Source organism: Camellia sinensis, chromosome 12 (genome assembly GCF_055761805.1).
Source record: "Camellia sinensis isolate YWXY chromosome 12, ASM5576180v1, whole genome shotgun sequence".
NCBI lineage: Eukaryota > Viridiplantae > Streptophyta > Magnoliopsida > Ericales > Theaceae > Camellia > Camellia sinensis.
The window spans coordinates 122,140,638-122,162,310 of NC_138972.1; the positions used below are offsets into that span (position 1 = coordinate 122,140,638).

General features: G+C 40.6%; 1 pseudogene; it reads left to right on the forward strand.

Annotated features, from left to right (window-relative positions):
* The window catches only part of LOC145789121 (mannosyl-oligosaccharide glucosidase GCS1-like), a 377,152-nt pseudogene that overhangs the window by 140,231 nt on the left and 215,248 nt on the right, over positions 1 to 21,673 (forward strand).

Genomic DNA, 21,673 nt, shown 5'->3' on the forward strand with positions numbered 1-21,673 from the left:
GCTTTTTTAGAAAAACAGAGCTTGAGGGCCGAGTGATGTGAGAACCACAAATGAGAAAGGGTGGGAAACACTACCCGGTGAAACAGGCTCCCTGTGCACGTCTGAGTGTCGTGTCTTTTTGTTTTATCTCGATTCTTGTTTCGAGTCGTTTCGAGTGTTACTCGATGTGTCTAGGTTGTGTGCCTTTTATTTCCTTGTTGAGTCGTTTTGCTATGTTCAGTCGTAGGCTCAATACTTGGTCGAAAACTCATCTCTCAATTTCAAAAATAAAATCGTTTTGTGCTCCGAGTGTCGTGCCGTTCTCTACATTGGTACAAAAAAAGATTCGTTCTTTCATAAAACCGCAGGGTTCAACCCAGGTCACGTCAGAACAATAAAACTAGGACCTATCTAAAGCTATATGAGTTCCAGACTGCAAAGCAAAAGCAAAAGAGGAAATGTCGAGCATCTGAGTTTGTTTCAACTTCAGTAAGTTCCGAGACTACATTCCGTGTGTACCTCTTCAGGTCTTGCCAATGCTCCGAAGTATGAGTGTGCCTCTACCTCAAGCTCAAGATCAAGTTTGCTTCAAGCCAGAATGGCGATCAAAAGTGTTCTCCCTGAGTACCATTCCCTGTCAGAGGCATCTTGGCTGTGTTCGCAATGAGTTCCTAGGAGACCAACTGCGACGGTGGAAACTAGAGTTCGAATGGCTGATGCCTAGAACGTAAAGGTTCGAGATTTCCGGGACTAAAGTCTGGTTTAAATACCCAGAGGCGCGTCCTCGGCTTGAAATCTGTATGGAAGCCCCATAGGTTGAGATAGCGTGTATGCACCTCAATTCTGGATACTGAACCAACCTAGTCTGTCACCCCGTTGGAGAATAGGGAAAGTTGTGAATATGATCAGGAAGAAAGGCAACATCCAAAGTGTTCTACGTGAAGAATCCTTGTCAGTATTTCAGAGCCTTTGTACTGTGAGTTGAAGGTAAGTGTTCGAAGAGCACGAGGGGAGATCCCCGTCAGAGTAGAGTGGTTCATCGCCACTCACCCCATGAGGTGCTTTCTAAAAGCGCCGCTACGCTTGTTTATTGCGTTCCTTAAACATCATGCATTGTATTGCATTGTACCTATCAGGTTTCTTTCCCATTCATGCACGATATTGTATGTATGGTTCATTCAAAGAAGTTCCGTTTAAGATCATTTCTTTAGTGTATCTATCACACTTTCTTCATTCACTTTTGTGTATCTATCACACACATTCTCATTTTGTGTATCTACCATGCGCATATTCACTTTTGTGTATCTATCACATACATTCTCGTTTTGTGTATCAATCACACTTCTTTCATTTTGTGTATTTATCACATACATTCTCGTTTAGTGTATCAATCACACTTCATTCATTTAGTATATCAATCATACTCTGTTCACATTGTGCATCTATCACACTTTGTGTTCATTTTCAGTATATCAATCATACTCTGTTCGCATAGTGCATCTATCACACTTTGTGTTCATTTTCAGTATATCAATCATACTATGTTCACTAAGTGCATCTATCACACTTTGTGTTCATTTTCAGTATATCAATCATACTCTGTTCACTAAGTGCATCTATCACACTTCGTGTTCACATTCAGTAGATCAATCATACTCTGCTCACATTGTGCATCTATCACACTTTGTGTTCATTTTCAGTATATCAATCATACTCTGTTCACTAAGTGCATCTATCACACTTCGTGTTCACATTCAGTATATCAATCATACTCTGCTCACATTGTGCATCTATCACACTTTGTGTTCATTTTCAGTATATCAATCATACTCTACTCACATTGTGCATCTATCACACTTTGTGTTCATTTTCAGTATATCAATCATACTCTGTTCACTAAGTGCATCTATCACACTTCGTGTTCACATTGAGTATATCAATCATACTCTGTTCACATTGTGCATCTATCACACTTTGTGTTCATTTTCAGTATATCAATCATACTCTATTCACATTGTGCATCTATCACACTTTGTGTTCGTTTTCAGTATATCAATCATACTCTATTCACATTGTGCATCTATCACACTTTGTGTTCATTTTCAGAATATCAATCATACTCTGTTCACATAGTGCATCTATCACACTTTGTGTTCATTTTCAGTATATCTATCATACTCTATTCACATTATGCATCTATCACACTTTGTGTTCATTTTCAGTATATCAATCATACTCTGTTCACATAGTGCATCTATCACACTTTGTGTTCATTTTCAGTATATCTATCATACTCTATTCACATTGTGCATCTATCACACTTCATGTTCACATTCAGTATATCAATCATACTCTGCTCACATTGTGCATCTATCACACTTTGTGTTCATTTTCAGTATATCAATCATACTCTGTTCACTAAGTGCATCTATCACACTTCGTGTTCATATTGAGTATATCAATCATACTCTGTTCACATTGTGCATCTATCACACTTTGTGTTCATTTTCAGTATATCAATCATACTCTATTCACATTGTGCATCTATCACACTTTGTGTTCATTTTCAGTATATCAATCATACTCTATTCACATTGTGCATCTATCACACTTTGTGTTCATTTTCAGTATATCAATCATACTCTGTTCACAGAGTGCATCTATCACACTTTGTGTTCATTTTCAGTGTATCCATCACACTCGTTCACTAAGTGCATCTATCACACTTCGTGTTCACATTTAGTATATCAATCATACTCTGTTCACATAGTGCATCTGTCACACTTTGTGTTCATTTTCAGTGTATCCATCACACTCGTTCACTAAGTGCATCTATCACACTCCGTATTCACATTTAGTATATCAATCATACTCTGTTCACACAGTGCATCTATCACACTTTGTGTTCATCTTCAGTATATCAATCATACTTCGTTCTCTAAGTGCATCTATCACACTTCGTGTTCACATTTAGTATATAAATCATACTCTGTTCACACAGTGCATCTATCACACTTTGTGTTCATTTTCAGTACATCAATCATACTCTGTTCACTAAGTGCATCTATCACACTTTGTGTTCACATTTAGTATATCAATCATACTCTGCTCACATTGTGCATCTATCACACTTTGTGTTCATTTTCAGTATGTCTATCATACGCTATTCACTTAGTGCATCTATCACACTTTGTGTTCATCCTTTAGTATATCAATCACACACTCCCGCTTTAGTGTATCTATCACACTTGTTCACTCAGTGCATCTATCACACTTTGTGTATCAATCACACACGCTCACACTATGCCTACTTTGTGTATCAATCACACGCGTTCGCACTGTGTATCAATCACACACTCTCACTTTGTGTATCTATCATACTTGTTCACTTAGTGCATCTATCACACTTTGTGCTTACCTTTTTGTGTATCAATCACATGTTCGCTCTGTGTATCTATCACACATGCACACTGTATTCGCAGTGAGAATTCCACAATTTTCTTACATCCTTTCTGCACGAGGTGTAGTTTGGCTCGAGTTTACTTGCTTGCCTAGCATTCGCTTAAAATGTTGCATTTATTTCGCATAATTGCTTCATTACAGCTCTCTTTGCATGATCATGAGTGATGTCCGGCTTCGCGTAGCGTATAAGTCCAATTTTCAAACCGGCTTCGCGTAGCGTATAAGTCCAATTTTCAAACCGGCTTCGCGTAGCGTATAAGTCCAATTATCAAAATCTTCCTGCATATCATTTTGCATCTTGCCCCCTGCCTGCGGGCATACCTGCGGGCACATCTTTGTTATCTTGCCTGTTTGTCTAAGTCTTCGGCCTTGTCAAAAATGGGTCGTCTCTGAGCTTTGACATTCACTCCCGTCACGCGTGACTTTCAAGTTCTGTCAAAGAGGGGCAACTGTAGACACCTCATTTTTGACCGACCTTAAGACTCAGACGTCACCAGTTGAGCGCTCGGTGATATTGCATATTGTGCTTGTTCAGAAGTTTTAGAGTCTCGGCTGCGAGCCTTGCCTCCGGACTTCCGGACTCTTTTGTGCTTTGCCTCGGTTTGCGAACCAGGCTCCGTTTTCTCTGTTTTCTCTTCCCAAAGGGAGGGAGAGGTCTCGTAGATCATATCTTAGTGGCCGTAGGCTACGTTTCGTGGTCGTAGGCCATTTTGCCCGTTTGGAGTCCGGTTTCCGGTTTTTCAGAGCCGTTGGCCGTGTGCCTCGGTTCGGGACTGCTTAACCACCTCCGTTTGCTCCAATTTTTTGCATGCATATTATTTACTCCCTTTTGAGGGACACTGCGGTCCGAGAGACCAACTTCGTGGTCGGACACCACTTCCGATGCCTAACGGCCCACTTTCGGGGCCCCGAACTGCGTGTTTTGACTCCCGAACCTTCATTCTGCATTTTTGGGCTCCGACCCAAACTTGAGATAGTCATATTTTGAGGTCCTTTTCATGTTTGATTAAGGACCTTTTGCTGTTTGAGATCTCCTCCTATCACTTGCTTCTTTAATGCTCTTTTAGGCCTATTTTTGCACGGTATTTTAGGCTTACTTGTGAGCTGTTTCGGACTTGGTCATAAACTACAAAGTGTCTTATTTTGAGCTCCTCTTCAACTTTGTTGAAGGGCTCTCGGCCTTTATATCCCAATTTTTGGCCTTTTTGGGGGGAAATTTGAATTTCAATTTCCCCCCCATTTTTTCCCCTCTTTTCCACCTCTTTTGCTTATAAAACCAGCAGCTCCTAGCTGTGTTTTGGGGTTACAAAATTTCCCTTTGAGCTCTTGCCTTATATTTCTCTCTCTATATATCTCCAAGCCCCAAAACCCTCAAGTTCCTACACCCTTCTCTACACCACCACCTAGCATCATACCTCCAACCTCCATTACAGCCATTTGAAGTTGTTTTCTAGAGCCTAGGAGTGCTGCAACTCAAGCCAAAGAGCTGCCAAAGACAAGTCTTCAAGGGTGAGCTTCCATTTTCCCTTTTCTACCCTTTTCTTGATCTATTTGTAAGTCATTCTTGCTTGCAGTTTTGGGCTCCGACCCTAACTGGAACTAGGCTTATTTTGAGCCATTTTTCATGTTTGTTTAAGGGCCTCTCACTGTTTGAGGCCTCCTTGTTGCACTTGCTTCATTATCCCTCTTGTATGCATATTCCTTGTGTAGTATTTTTGGCCTATGTATAAACTGTTTTGAGCTCTGTCATGAACTGAAAAGTGGCTTATTTTGAGCCCTTCTTCAACATTGTTGAAGGGCTCATTGCTGTTTGAGGCTTTCATTTATCAGTTGCCTTTATATCTCTCTTTTGGCCATGTTTTTGCATGATTTGTTAGCCCCTTTTGCTTCTGTTTTTGGGCTGTGGTCCGAACTACAAATGGCCTTATTTTAACCCCATATTCATGTTTCATTAAGGGTCTTTCACTGTTTAAGGCACCCTTTATACACTTTGTGTTATATCTCTCTTTTTGGCCTTATTTTGTGTAGTATTTTAGGCTTGCATGCATACTGTTTTGGGTCCGGCCATCAACTGTAAAGTGCATTATTTTTGGCCCCTCTTCAACATTGTTGAAGGGCCCCTTTGTTTTTGAGGCCAGAAACCACCACTTGCTTCTTTGACCCTCTTTTGGCCCATTTCTTGCATGAGAGCTTAGCCATACCTGCGTTGGTTTTTGTGGTTTTTTGTGAACTGTAAAAGGTCATATTTTGGGACCCTCTTAAACATTGTTGAAGGGCCCTTATCTGTTTAGAGCCTGCAGCTGTGACTTGCTTCTTTATCTCACATTTAGGGCCATTTTTGCATGCTAGTTTTGCCCTATTTGTGTTTACTGTTTGACCTTTCTTAGAACTAAAAACATGCTTGTTTTAGGGCTGCCTTGAATCTGTCTTCACATGTCATAATCAAATAATGCATGTTTTGTATAGCTATAGGCCATTGTATGGGCCTAGTTTTGCATTTCGGTTTCATTCCATGCATCGGGAGCCATGCTTTTATGATTCGGGACTGTTTTGGGGCATATTTTAGCGCTGAAATTTACATGCTTGTATGCCATATTCCATGCCTTGCCATGTCTTGTTAGAGTGGCATTTTGTGCCTTAGGGTCGGTCCTCGGTTTGCGTGCATGTGTGCACGCATTCCGAGTTATCTCATTTCCATCTTATGGCCTCCTATGTGAGTGTGGATGAGGTCCACTTGTGTTGGTGTAAGCCCATTGTGCATTGTGTATGCCATTTCATTTCATAGCATTGCGTATGCTAGGTTGTACGTTAGCGCATTGTGTATGCCATGTTATCTCGTGCATCGTCTATGCCATTTCATAGCATTGTGTATGTTAGGACGCATCTTAGTTGTATTTCATGCATATCATGCATATTGCATCATGCTTGGGATAGGAGTTAGCCCGAGCACGGGAAACGATGTACGTTTCGTACTCCGAGGATCGAGACATGCATACATTTGTGAAAATACATTGCTATGCCCCTTTCCTGCTCTCTGTTGCAGCAAGTTAAGAAACAGCAACCTTCCGGAGCTTGGCGCGCTTTCCAAGGATAATCGCAAAACAGAGGCTAATTGGGGCATCCCAGTGGATTTCCACGCAAGGCAGCCCAAACATACATCATCCATCAGAGTCAAGGCAGTCCCTGGCTTGCATGCCAGTTTATTATTTTTCTTAGTTAATTTGTAAATTAATTAGGAATTTGTTTATATTCGGACTGTATTATTTGGACTGTATTATTTAGGACTGTATATTATTTTATTCGGACCCTCTACGTGAGGGCAATGTTGTAATAAGTGTGCGTGTGTATAGCGATCCCGGGTTTACCCTTATTGTACAGAAATCCGGACATGTGTCCGTGGATGTTGGTAGTTGTTTATTATCTTGTTTGCGTCCTCTTTACTTTGTATATTGAGTTATAGGATGTATTGGGCAGGTTTGTTACAGGTTGGTTGTGTTTGGGAGCCTAGTGCTGCTGCCCAGATTTTTGGACCTTCGCTCGAGCGAGGAGTTGATCGCTCGAGCGAGAGTTGAGTTCGTGTCTGGTGGATCGAGCCAGAGTGGCTTCGCTCGAGCGAGCGATTGCGTCTGGTTCTGGACCTGAGAGTTGCATTTCTTGGCTCGAGTGAGTTTTCTTCGCTCGAGGGGTCTGGTTTGTTCTTCGCTCGAGCGAGAAGTCTGTCGCTCGAGCGTGCTGGTTGCAGACCTGAGGGTTTGAGTTGTTGGCTCGAGCGAGCATTCTTTCGCTTGAGCGCACTTCTGAGTTTTCGGCTCGAGCGAGAGTTTTCTGTGTCTGGTCGCTCGAGCGACAAAGGCTTCGCTCGAGCGAACGTGTTTTCTATCAGCGGACAGTAGCATTTTTGAACATCAGTTTTTCACTTTCTTTTTCTTTCAAACCCTAGATCCGAGACTCTCTCTCTCTAAACCTACACTCTCTCTAAGATTTGATCTCCCTAGAGTGTGAATCTAGCCTAGGGCCTTTGTTAAAAAGATAGAGGGCGTTGAGAGCTTCGACTTAATCTGAAAAAGTTTGGATTTGGAACACGTTGATCTTCGAGTCTTCATCTCCTTTTTGGCTCAAACTTCAAGGTAGGGATATCCTACTCCTCTCTATGGATTTTGTCTTTAAATTTTGGTATTTTGAGAAGTTGGGGTTGGTTTGGTAATTTTGTGAAAGTTTGGGGCTTTTGTGTTATTTTACAAAAGTTGGGGTTTTATTTATAATAAACCTAGAAGCATGCTTGGTATAGAGAAATGGAATAAATGTTGAATCATTGGTGAATATGGGACCTAAGGGTTGAAATGTTAATTATGGAAAATGACCTAATTACATTGTTTGATTAATTGGGATAATTAATTGTGGGAAATGAGGAAATGAAATGTTGATTGAATATCCATTGTGCATTTATTTTCTGTTTAGAGATAACTGCTTTGGGCTATCGGTGGAGGATAGTCGTGATTATTGTAGACAATGCATGATGATTAGGCCAACGGAAACTAATCAATGGAATGTGTCATGGAATTTGACGGTTGATAGAATACATTAACTATATGTATCGAGTGATTGTATATAGAACCAATGTGTTTGTATACGTTATGTGTAGAGGAGGAGATGGGGGATGTACTCCGCGATTTAGGGGAAGATAGGGGATGTACCTCTAAACCGGACAGTGTTGGGAGAAGATAGGGAATGAACTCCGTAGATACAGCTCATATGCTTGTCTAGAAAAGTGAAGATAGAGCTTATATGCTTATCTTTGTAAAGTGTGGATATAGCTTATATGCTTATCTGTGAATGTGGGATATTGTTGTTATACATATCTGTTGAGAATGTGGATATAGCTTATATGCTTATCTGTGAATATGGGATATAGTTTTTATACATATCTGTTGAGAGGATGATAGAGCTAATATGCTTATCTGTTGAAAAAGGGAAAATGAAAAGTAACTTGGACTCATAAGTCGTATGACATAAATATGTGATTTATGTGAATGTATCAGTGTTAGCCATCTATCAATTGCTAATCTTTTAGTCATTGTTCATGGTTGGTTTAGTGTATTTCTACTGGGCTGTGGCTCACCCTATATGGGAATATCATTTTCAGGTACAGGTAGCATGCCACCTCCAAGGACATAGCTTAGGAGGCTAGAGGCGGACATACTTTTGTCGTTTTACTTTTTGATGTATTACATGTAAATTCAAGCCAAGGGCTTAATGTGTAAATGAGTTAGTACTCTTTTGTTGTAACCAAGTGGTAACTTGGAAAGCTGTAAGCCCATAGGGCATTTGCTTTTGTTGTTAACATGTAATACTTATGTAATGAAATTATGTTAAATGGAAGAATGTGGGACTTTTACATAACAATGCATGTCTTATTTGATGGGTTTAATGTTATTATTTTGAGGGCGTTTCAGTGTGTGTGTTGTATGTCTTCCAACCCCACGTCTTTCTCCCTTTTATTTACCAGCTTATGATGGTTAGATTAGGGCATGTTTCAATTAGCATACAGTATGATAGCATGTTTGCATTCATTCATCTGTTGTGCATGCACCGGGCTCGGCGCATCATACTAACTGCATTGTATTTTCAATTCCGAGTTGAATACATGTTAGCTGTAGCATTTCATATGCCATGTTTAGAATAGCCGAGCCTGCTATAGTTGCATTTTTGCATGTGTTGCATTAGGCATTTCTGTATAATTAGGATCATGCATGGATTTCTAATGAGCTTCTTTTTTAGCTTGGAGTACTCGGTAAGTTTTATGCTTTAGCATCCTTGCATGCATGTGAGTGACTACCATGAATAGCATGCTTACCATGAGGCTAATTGCTTATGTGATATAACTGCCTGAATGCCTGTGGGTGAAGGTTGGGTTACTTGGATTGGAATAAATCATCAACTGTTCGTTTTAAGCCCACTAGATAGTGCCAAAACCATCTTTTCTAAGCCCACCCGAGGGTGGCAAAATCTGCATTTTAAGCCTACTTGCGAGTAGCAAATCATCTTTCAAAAACAAACATGAAATGTTTTGTTCCAATTCAGGCGACCCAGTCTATACTTGTATGCTGTGCGCATCACATAGTAAATCTAAGCTAATAACCGGAATAAGAACACATAAAGTTTTCAAAAATAGATATCATGGTTAGTAGAGGCCGATCTTTGATCGGGCGAGCGGGGGTGCTCACGAAGTGACCTTCCCCAATCGTACCCAAGTTCCCGAGCCGAGGCAACTTTGGTGATGACAGACACGTGGCCTTAGGCGAACGAGTCAGGGTTTCCCTAATTTCTTCAAAAATAAAATATTTAGGTGACGACTCTGTATCTGGCAAAGCAGTCCATGTTTGGCACTTCTTTCAAAATATCTGTTTTCTCAAAACGATTTGCCGGATTTGGACACTTTGGTTCAGACTTAGAACCATGACAATTTGAGAGTCCTGAGCTGTAGTGACCCCAAATGAACAGAACGGGAGCTCGTTCCTCCCGGGGTGTTCGGGGACGTCTACACAATTCAAGACTATGAATCCACATTGTAATAAAAATAAAATTAGTTTGTAAAACTAATATTTTACTCTAGAAACAAATTCTTCCATGTATACTCACGATGAACTATGATAAAGTCAAATTAATTAATACCTTTTCACAAAGGGTTCAAAAATAAGTGGTCTACCAAACGAAACCATAAGTTACTTACAAAATTAACAGATTGTGACCGAGTCACAAAGTTACATGATTGATTAACAAAATTAATTTTCTAGTTACTAAAACCAGAAAATAAATTATAATACAAAATAATTTTATTTTCCTTGTTACTAAAACTAGTAAAATAAAATACCGAAATAATATCTGATTACAAAAATCAGAAAACCAAACCACAAATTAATTTTCTAGTTACTTAAAATAAATTATAACACAAAATCATTTTATTTTTCTTGTTACTAAAACTAGAAAATACTGTAATTTTATTTTCCTTGTTACTGAAACTAGAAAATAAAATACCACAAAGCTATCTGATTACAAAAATCAGAAAAAACACAAAATAATTTTCTAGTTACCTAAACCAGAAAATAAATTATAACACAAAATAATTTTATTTTCTTTGTTACTAAAACTAGAAAATAATATAATTTTATTTTCCTTGTTACTAAAACTAGAAAAATAAAATACCAAAATAATTTTCTGTAACACCAAAAAATATTCTGTAATTGTTAATGACACCAGTATATTACTACTAGTTGTCAAAGAAAAGAGACAGTATATTACTACTATCTGTCAAATAGCATAAATCACTATTTGTTTTTCCAACCAAAATATTACTTTGAAAACACAGAAAATTAAATACAATGAAGATACCAAAAACAAAATACGAATCTGCCTTAAGATTATAGGACAATCTTCACTGTATTTAAAAGATTTAATTCTATTGTGTACAAAACAACAACTAGAATTTAAAGAAATAAAGAAAATGAGAGAATTTGTTTGATTACAAAAATCAAACTTGAAATAATAAATAAATAAATAAAAACAAATTTTATTTTGTTACAAAAATAAAATTAAAATCTGATTTAAATAAATAACAATAACACAAAAATTAATTAAATAACTTACTTGATTTAATTTCTTCGAATTATAATCTGATCAAGTCCAGTGTTTGACACTGTGTCCTTAAGACAGATTCGTCCTCTCCACGGTGCTTTCAGAATGTGGACGTCTATCTCCCAGGATAAAATGATCTACTACAAACAATAGCAGCACTACAAATTGTTTGTCTAACAAACACACAAAGTGTTTATACTCTCTCTGACAAGAAAATAATGCAGCAAAATGAAGAGGATGTTTGCAGAATTATGAATGTAACGCCCTCAAAAATATACCTATTATATATCATTGACATGCATTGTTTAAAGAGAACACTTTAATAAGTCCTTATAATGTCCATCAGAGTCTTACAAATAATAAAAGCATTACATGCAACATCAAAGTAAATGCCCTACCGGCTTACATCTTTCCAAGCCAACACTTGGACACAAAGTATGAGTTCTAACTCAAATAAAAATAAAGCCCTAGGCTTGAGTGTTTACATGTATTAACAATGAAAAACAAATAACTAAAAGTAGTCTTCCAAAATCCAAGTCCTTCCAAGCTAAGTCCTTGGAGGTAGCTTATCACCTGAACCTGAAAATGATGTTCCCATAAAGGGTGAGCCACAGCCCAGTAGAAATATACTAAACCACATATAAGCAATGAATAAAGCAATGGCATTCAACAGATGGTTAACCAAGATAGTCCATTACTTCATTTTACAGTCTCATAACACTATTGTCTAAAACTCATTTTACCTTCCAATTTTATCAACATGGCTCAGAACGTGGCCAAACTTACAACAGTGAATTACATATATCATATTCACATCCTTCCATTATCAACAAACAAATGAGACTCAAGCTCAAATCAAAACACTTCATACTTCCAGATTGATACACATTTTAGTGCTGTATCAATAAAACACTTCTATAAATAAGCACACATAAAAGTGATGCTAATGGAGTCCATCCCCTATCTCCTCCCAAACAAAATCCGGTTTAGAGGTCCATCCCCTATCTTCCCCTAAACCGTGGAGTACATCCCCTATCTCCTCCCACACAAAAACAATGTATGCAAATGCAATGCTCAACCAATACACGTATTTTCTGAATCAATGCAACAGTCAAAATTAATGACTTAACCAATATGATTAGTTTCAGTTATTCCTAATCCACATGCAATGTCTACAACAATCACGACTATCCTCCACCGATAGCCCAAAACAGTTATTTCTAAACTGGAAATAACTATGTCAACAATTCAATAGACAAATGATATCAATTACCCAATTACGCCATTTAATCAATAAATTCCCCAATTCTATGAATTACTTATACAAATTAATTCAATAATACAACTATGGTTTTTCCCAAAATTTACCAAAGTATCCCCAACATATCAAAATACCAAAACTTAGAACAAAACCTATAAAATGGAGTAGGAAATCCCTACCTCGAAGAGAGTAACCCGAATGGAGAAGATGGAGATGAATGCCCAAATACCAAAGTGCTCCAAATTGCCAAAAGTTCAGATTAAATGGAAGCCCTCGACTCCCTCTATCTTTTTAATGAAGGATCTAGGGTAGAAACACACCCTAAGTAGATCAAATCTAAGAGAGAAGGTGAGTAGGGAGATAGAGAAGTCGGACCTAGGGTTTGGGATCAAAAAGAAGATGAAAAGGACTGATCAAAACCCGCTGCTGTAAATATATACTGGACAGGCTCGCTCGAGCGAAGACTTGGTCGCTCGAGCGACCAGACACAGAGAAACTACGCTCGAGCCAAAGAAGCCTTGCTCGAGCCAACAACTCAAAAGCTCGCTCGAGCGAAAGAAAGCTCGATCGAGCGAAGAACTCAAACCCTCAGGTCTGCAACAAGACACACGCTCGAGCGAAGGAACTACTGCTCGAGCGAAGGACGAACTAACTCGCTCGAGCGAAGAAAATCTCGCTCGAGCCAAGAATGAACAGCTACAGGTCCAAATCAAACGCAACCATTCGCTCGAGCGAACAACTCCTCGCTCGAGCGAAGAACCAAAAACCTGGACAGCAACACTTGGTTTCTAAACCCAACCAACCTGAAACAAACCTGCCCAACACATCCTATAATTCCAAATGAGAAAATAAGGGACAACAACAACAACAATTATACAATGACAGAATCCACGGAACCTAAGTCCGGATACAATAATCAAATGTGAAAAGACCGGGGTCGCTATAACCTCCCCTCCTTCAAAGAATTTCGTCCCCGAAATTAAGCATAAGTTTTTGAAAACAATTTGTTTTTTTTTTTTTTTAATTCATTAGGAAACATCTTGACCCAAAACTGGTCATTTCATCTCTTTATCAAAAGGTATCTCATATTAAATATATAACACAACATATATCTCAACCTGTATCATTATTATGCATTATTCCTTTCAATGTTAACAATCCCCATATCATATTCAATTGCATGATATATATAACACACTCAGCAATGAAATCAACATATGTAATACTATACTAAACTTCTATAATGAAGCAAGTTCCAAGATACACCCATTTACCAAAACAAACTCAATGTTTTACAACTTAAGACATATATAAAGCTCTTAAGTTCATCAATATAACAGAATCTAATTATAAGATTACAAATCAATAAACATGTCCGGATATTTCTCGCGGACTTCTAACTCACGTTCCCAAGTGGCTTCTTCCACTCCGTGGTGTTTCCACAAAACTTTTACCAAAGGGATGGTCTTGCCTCGCAAAACTTGATCCCGCCTATCCAATACTCGAACCGGTCTCTCCTCATACGAGACATCCTCATCAACCACTAAATCGGTCCAACCCAACACATGTGATGGATCTGGCTCATACTTTCGAAGCATACTCACATGAAACACATCATGTACTCCGGACAACTGCGGCGGCAAAGCTAAACGATAAGCAGTCTCGCCAATCCTCTCAAGGATCTCAAACGGACCAATGAACCGAGGGGACAACTTCCCACTCTTCCCAAACCTCATCAAACCCCGTCTAGGTGATATCTTCAGAAAGACATGATTACCCACCTCAAACACCAAAGGTCTCCTCCTACGGTCGGCATAAGATTTCTGACGACTCTGTGCTGTAACAAGCCTCTTACGGATAAGCTCAACTTTCTCCGTCGTTTCCCTCACCAACTCCGGACCCAACAGAGGTGTATCACCCACCTCAGCCCAACAAACAGGAGATCTACATGGTCGGCCATACAAGGCCTCAAAAGGTGCCATACCGATACTAGACTGGAAACTGTTGTTGTAGGCAAACTCTACCAACGGCAAGTGCCTCTCCCACGATCCACTAAAGTCTAGAACACAACCCCGAAGCATATCCTCAAGTATCTGAATAGTACGCTCGGACTGTCCGTCAGTCTGAGGATGATAAGCCGTGCTAAAGGTCAACTTAGTGCCTACGGCACTCTGCAAACTCTGCCACAACCTGGCAGTAAAACGAGGATCTCTATCTGAGACAATCGTCACTGGGACCCCGTGCAATCTCACTATGTCCCGAATGTTCAAGTCGGCAAGATGATCTACCGAATCTCTCACGCGCATAGGAATGAAGTGCGCCGACTTAGTCAACCAGTCTACAACCACCCAAATAGCATCACTACCCCGCTGAGCCCTCGGAAGACCCACCACGAAGTCCATCGTAACATGCTCCCATTTCCACTCGGCAATAGGCAAGGGTTGCAACAAACCCGCTGGCCTCTGATGCTCGGCCTTCACTTGTTGGCAAGTAAGGCACTTAGATACGAAAGCTGCCACATCTCTCTTCATACCCCGCCACCAGAACTGACGACCCAAATCCCGGTACATCTTAGTGCCTCCCAGATGCACTGCAAGGCGTGAATGATGAAACTCTCGGAGTACCTCCTCTCGGCAAGACTCCGGCACAAACGGACGGTCTCGGTATCTCACACTCAGGTCGGAATACACCGTCAAACCCTTCTCAACCTTCCCACCGGAAATCTTCTCACGGAGAGATTCTACCTCAAGGTCACCTCTCTGAGCCTCTAACACTCGAGTCACAAGTGTAGGCTGTGCAACAATAGAAAACAAGGACGCAGCCTCAACGGACTCGCCCAAAAGTAAATCAAACTCCCCAAGTGCACTCAACATCTCCCATTCTCGGATGGCTATACTGGCTATGACACCAACAGGTTTTCTGCTAAGGGCATCGGCCACCACATTGGCCTTTCCCGGATGATAATGCAACTCCTGGAGTTGGATCTTCAACTCAACTAACTCGGCTGGGGCAAAACGATAAGGTGCCATAGAAATCGGCGCCGTGCCGGGCACCAGGTCAATAGAGAACTCAATCTCTCGATGCGGTGGCAAACCAACAAGATCCTCGGGAAAGACGTCCGAGTACTCACAAACCACCCTTGGCAACACAATCTGAGTCTCAACATCCTCACTAATCGAAAGGTTAGCAAGTAGACCACTAAGCTCACTCCGTCCTCGTGGAACATACCCCGGTGGCAACACATCACCAACCCGGTCCCCCAGAAAATGAAAATACTCTCCGCTCACAGTACAACAAGTGACCCTCTGGCGGTAGCAATCAATAACTGCCCGGTATGACGATAACCAGTCCATACCCAAAATAACATCAAAACCCCTCATAGGCATAACTACAAAGGAAAATGGGATTCTATGATAATCAACCTCTATATCACAACCCCTAACACCTTGTTTCAAAATCAATTCACCCCCAAGAGGTGACACTACACAAATAGGAGATGCTAACTGTGCTAACTCCAACTCCAAAACAGATGCAAATGCAGCAGACACAAAGGAATGAGATGCACCCGTATCAATCAAAACATTAGCAATCGTGTTGCAAAACAAAAAGGTACCTCTCACAACTGATGGTGCCGGCACAAGATCCTGTGCGGTAACAGCATACACGCGCCCAGATGACCTCTGATCAACCTGCTCACCCCTAGGAGCATAAGATTGCTGCACTGACTGGGACGATGAAGCCCCCTAATTGGCCCTTGAGGCCTGACCTGACTGAGCTGGCTGCTGACCCTGAATTGGCCTCAAACCCGATGCACCAGGTGTGCCACCCAACTGCGGGCAATACCTCTTCATATGCCCTGGCTGACCACACAGAAAACACGAGAGTGGCTGGCCTCTACCCTGACTCTGGCTCTGAGATCGAGCTGAAGATGATGCTGCTCTCTGCACTCCTCCCCTCTGAGGACAAACTGGAGACTTGTGGCCCAGCTGGCCACACTTGAAACAGGTAATGTCTCCCTGACTACCTTTCCCCGAACTAGCACTCGGCACAGGAAAAGTCGATCTAGAAAAGCTACCCTAAGGCTGCTGAGGATTAAAACCCTTCTGTCTCCTACCATCACTCTGACCATCCTGACTCCTCTTGGAGCCCTTTTGCCCTTCCTCCTCCTCCTGCATCATAATTTCCATGTGGGCTGCAGCATCAACCATACGCCCATAATCCCGAATCATAGTTCCCCCAACTCTCAGCTTGAGGCCACGCCTCAACTTCTTCTCAAACTCAATACAACAGCGTTCCTCAGACGCCACCAACTCAGGTGCAAACCTGGACAAACTAGTGAATGCAGCCTCAAACTCGGCCACAGAAGAACTCGACTGCTTAAGCTGACAAAACTGGTCTCGCAGCTTCTCCCTGACTGCTGGAGATAAGAACTTCTCCTGGAAAGCATTCACAAAAGCCTCCCACGTACCTCATATACGCCCCTTAGTAAACTTCCACCACTGACCCGCATCCCCCTTCAACTGAAAAGATGCCAAGGTCACTTTCAACCCCTCGTCTTCGATGCCAAGCATCTCAAACGTCTTCGTTGTCTGTTCGAGCCATTCATCTGCCTTAAGCGGCTCTTTTGGATCACCCACAAATTCATCCGGATTAGACCGGAAGAACTCCCTCTTCAGAAAGGAAGGTCCTGCATCCACAATAACAGCCTGAGCTTGATTTTCAGCTCTGAGAATGCCTACCGACTCCCTGAATGCCCCTGCTATCTCTCGGGCTAGAGCGCCCATAGCCTGCTGGCCTACTGGCTCGGCCACATTGGCCTGGCCAATTCCCTCTTGAACTGCCGGAATCTCCTCTGGCACAGGCACCTCCTGCCTACCCGGCCTACCACGCCTACCGCATCCTCGTCCTCGTCCTGACATCCTAATAAAGGAAACAGAGACATTAGCACATTAATAAATGTGCCGAAGCTAAACACTCGCGTCCTAATGCAATGGACAACAATAATTCATTCCACGTAAGCACATAATCACATAAGCACCTACGAATTTCATTCCCGGATAATGATAGTCCCAATGCGTTACTATAGTTCCGGTTGGAAGCAGCAGTGATCAAGTGCCTTTCCAACAAGACTACTAGAAACTCAAGGGTCCAATCAACATCCTAGAAACTACATTCCATACCCACATAATCACATAAACATGTTATCACATAAGCATATAACATTATACTAAGTCTCTATCAAACGAGACGAACCCAATGTGATACTAATCACTTCCCACGTACCCAAAGTATTCAAACCCGGTACGCTTTGATACCAAGTTGTAACGCCCTCAAAAATATACCCATTATATATCATTGACATGCATTGTTTAAAGAGAACACTTTAATAATTCCTTATAATGTCCATCAGAGTCTTACAAATAATAAAAGCATTACATGCAACATCAAAGTAAATGCCCTACCGGCTTACATCTTTCCAAGCCAACACTTGGACACAAAGTATGAGTTCTAACTCAAATAAAAATAAAGCCCTAGGCTTGAGTGTTTACATGTATTAACAATGAAAAACAAATAACTAAAAGTAGTCTTCCAAAATCCAAGTCCTTCCAAGCTAAGTCCTTGGAGGTAGCTTATCACCTGAACCTGAAAATGATGTTCCCATAAAGGGTGAGCCACAGCCCAGTAGAAATATACTAAACCACATATAAGCAATGAATAAAGCAATGGCATTCAACAGATGGTTAACCAAGATAGTCCATTACTTCATTTTACAGTCTCATAACACTATTGTCTAAAACTCATTTTACCTTCCAATTTTATCAACATGGCTCAGAACGTGGCCAAACTTACAACAGTGAATTACATATATCATATTCACATCCTTCCATTATCAACAAACAAATGAGACTCAAGCTCAAATCAAAACACTTCATACTTCCAGATTGATACACATTTTAGTGCTGTATCAATAAAACACTTCTATAAATAAGCACACATAAAAGTGATGCTAATGGAGTCCATCCCCTATCTCCTCCCAAACAAAATCCGGTTTAGAGGTCCATCCCCTATCTTCCCCTAAACCGTGGAGTACATCCCCTATCTCCTCCCACACAAAAACAATGTATGCAAATGCAATGCTCAACCAATACACGTATTTTCTGAATCAATGCAACAGTCAAAATTAATGACTTAACCAATATGATTAGTTTCAGTTATTCCTAATCCACATGCAATGTCTACAACAATCACGACTATCCTCCACCGATAGCCCAAAACAGTTATTTCTAAACTGGAAATAACTATGTCAACAATTCAATAGACAAATGATATCAATTACCCAATTACGCCATTTAATCAATAAATTCCCCAATTCTATGAATTACTTATACAAATTAATTCAATAATACAACTATGGTTTTTCCCAAAATTTACCAAAGTATCCCCAACATATCAAAATACCAAAACTTAGAACAAAACCTATAAAATGGAGTAGGAAATCCCTACCTCGAAGAGAGTAACCCGAATGGAGAAGATGGAGATGAATGCCCAAATACCAAAGTGCTCCAAATTGCCAAAAGTTCAGATTAAATGGAAGCCCTCGACTCCCTCTATCTTTTTAATGAAGGATCTAGGGTAGAAACACACCCTAAGTAGATCAAATCTAAGAGAGAAGGTGAGTAGGGAGATAGAGAAGTCGGACCTAGGGTTTGGGATCAAAAAGAAGATGAAAAGGACTGATCAAAACCCGCTGCTGTAAATATATACTGGACAGGCTCGCTCGAGCGAAGACTTGGTCGCTCGAGCGACCAGACACAGAGAAACTACGCTCGAGCCAAAGAAGCCTTGCTCGAGCCAACAACTCAAAAGCTCGCTCGAGCGAAAGAAAGCTCGATCGAGCGAAGAACTCAAACCCTCAGGTCTGCAACAAGACACACGCTCGAGCGAAGGAACTATTGCTCGAGCGAAGGACGAACTAACTCGCTCGAGCGAAGAAAATCTCGCTCGAGCCAAGAATGAACAGCTACAGGTCCAAATCAAACGCAACCATTCGCTCGAGCGAACAACTCCTCGCTCGAGCGAAGAACCAAAAACCTGGACAGCAACACTTGGTTTCTAAACCCAACCAACCTGAAACAAACCTGCCCAACACATCCTATAATTCCAAATGAGAAAATAAGGGACAACAACAACAACAATTATACAATGACAGAATCCACGGAACCTAAGTCCGGATACAATAATCAAATGTGAAAAGACCGGGGTCGCTATAATGAAGGACGAAAATTAGAGTTGCAAAATCCAAATGAGGGTTGTCCTATTTATAGATGTAGTGGTGGCTGTAGGTTTTGAATTGAATAGGTATGAAACCTGTTGGTTTTGAATTCAAACAGATTTGAATCTGTTGGATTAAAATTCAAACAGATAACAAAAATGGGAAGGGCCTTGTTTGGGTGTACAGTAAATCCGGATCAGGATATTTCCGGTTTAATACGGGAAGGGCCCTGTTTGGATGTACAGAAAAACCAAACCAGTTTAATTTGAATTCTGGATTTTATTTTACCAAAAATAAAATTAAATTCAAATATTTTTGACCCAAAAAGATTAGTATTGGGCCAGACAAGCCCAACCCAACCACACACCACGCACTCGTGCCCAAGCCAAGCCCAGCCCGCCCGCCCGTGTGTGGTGGTTTTTTGAGTCCAATGGGTCTAGCCCATTTTGCCCATAACCTCTCCCTCTAAAACACTTGGGTACCCCTTGGGGCACACCCCAAATACCAAACCCAAGAGTTATAAACCCATTCAAAACCTCCCAACAAATCAATGTGGGACAAGCCATTTTACAACCTTAAGGAATTTCCACCAAAACTCCATTTCCATGGAACACACTTTGGCTTCAATTTCCCATTCACACGGTACTGGTTTTGAGCAACCAAATATACCACGTGAATCACAACGCGGCATAGAACGCGTTACCACTTTAACCCATGAAAATCGACGCACAGGGCCCACCTAAAAAATAGACCGAACTTAGGAAAAAATTCTGATTTTATCCAGAATTTTATAACCATTTCCAACAAATTATACTTTTGATCCCTGTAGTTTAATTCAAATTTTATTTTGATTTCTTATACTTTAAATCTAATTTTAATTTGGTTATTGTGCTTAAATTGGAAATTGAAATTAATGATTTTGCATTTATCAATCGTACAAAACATTAACCAAATTTGAATAGAAGGATTAAATTGAAATTTGACTTAAAGTGTATGTTTCTTTGTTATTATTTGTCTAATTAATTGTTTATGCTTCTAGTGTTCACCTCACTGTAAGCTAAAATTTTGATTGGAGTAATACTATAAAATAAATAAATAAGAATAAATTTTAATAGTTGTGGATAAACTTCTTGTTGTGTTTTTAAATAAAAGGTTGCAATTGTAAAAAAAAAAATAAATAAAGAAAACAAGGAGCACTGTTTCAGACGTTTGGGTGGATGACGAGCCAATATTTGGTATTGGTATATATAGATGGGTTGAGGACACTTGAGGGCATTATAAGCATTTTAGTGTTTAGCTTTGATGACATCAGCAGGTTCTGTGAAATGTGTAAACGGCAGTCAAAAAATGGGAGAATCTTGACATTGTTAGATAAAGTAGGGGAGATAACTGTAATTATTGAAACTACATATAGAGATCCCGGTTTTCTCTCCTTTGATTGTTGTATTCCGGACTTAGGTTCCGTGGTGTTGGTTGTTGTATATATCTTGTTTCCATCTTTCAATTCCATATATTTGGGTTTTAGGTTGTGTTGGGCAGGTTTGTAACAGGTTGGTTGTGATTAAGAGCAAATGGTTGCTGTCCAGATTTTGGTATCTTCGCTCGAGCGAGACGTTTGTCGCTCAAGCGAGCTCTGTGTTTTAGATCCTTCGCTCGAGCCAGGGTTCCTTCGCTCGAACAAGAGTTGAGTGTTGTGTCTGGTGGCTCGAGCGAGGAGTCTTGAGCTCGAGCTTGCGTCTGTGTCTGGTTCTAGACCTGAAAGTTGCATTTCTTGGCTCGAGCGAGCTTTCCTTCGCTCGAGCGAGCGAGCTGTATGGTTTGGGTTCCTTCGGTCGAGCGAGCTTTTCTTCGATCGAGCGTGCTTCTGGGTTACAGACCTGAAGCTTCGTATTGTTGGCTCGAGCAAGACTTTCTACGCTCAAGCGAAGTTTCTTTGTGTCTAGTCGCTCGAGCGACCACTCCTTCGCTCGAGCGAGCCTCGAATATATCAGTTGGCAGTAGCGGGATTACACTTCACTTTTTCATCTCTTTTATCTTCAAACCCTAGATCCGGTTGCTCCCTCTCT